Source organism: Penaeus monodon, chromosome 32, assembly GCF_015228065.2.
Source record: "Penaeus monodon isolate SGIC_2016 chromosome 32, NSTDA_Pmon_1, whole genome shotgun sequence".
NCBI lineage: Eukaryota > Metazoa > Arthropoda > Malacostraca > Decapoda > Penaeidae > Penaeus > Penaeus monodon.
In genome coordinates, this window is record NC_051417.1 from 35,411,035 (window position 1) to 35,411,693 (window position 659).

Sequence of the window (659 nt, forward strand, 5' to 3'; positions counted from 1 at the left end):
TAGATGACACTCTGAGGATGACACATTCAGAAGTTACCGCTTGCAGGTGAGTGCCCCGTGCACAAGCAATGTGCGTCTTTTAAATCATCTAGAACAAAACAGTTATTATATCATTGGACCCAAGCAGTAGAACTCTTGAATAAATATAGTCAGTCTTGATATTAGATCAACGCCTAGGTCTAGAAGAAATTCAACACATCCATATCTGTTCATACAAGATTAGTACTGAAACAGATGTACAAGGTGTGTGGTAATTATTAGAAAGATGGCTGCAGCAGCTTTTGAAACAGGATTTGAAACACTGGCTGCAGAGAAACAGTGGATGTAAAGGGCTCAAGGGTGAAGTTTCATGTAAGGAAGGTTTTTGGTTCTTATAGTAATCTTTGTGTAGTTACTGTCTTGGAGGGTGTTTCATTTATACGTTCGTTCGAGTTGTGGGTACTCAGTCTCGGATGGATGCAGCCATATTGGAAACTTTTACATAGCCCTCCTCCTCTTCCCTCCTTGTAAGTCTATGGACTTTGTTCTGTCAAAATCTTTCTTGAAACCTAAGCCATAATGGAAGGACAATACTTGAGGGGAAAGTCCCAAGATAAGGGGGGGTAAAGGTCTAATTGAGTTAGCTAGGTAAGTTAAATGTACAAGAATGAGGAAACTAA

At 39.9% G+C, this 659-nt stretch overlaps 1 protein-coding gene across 1 annotated transcript in view; it reads left to right on the plus strand.

Annotated features, from left to right (window-relative positions):
• Positions 1 to 659, plus strand: part of LOC119593845 (hornerin-like) — a gene marked incomplete in the record, with an annotated part of 29,685 nt that overhangs the window by 2,785 nt on the left and 26,241 nt on the right.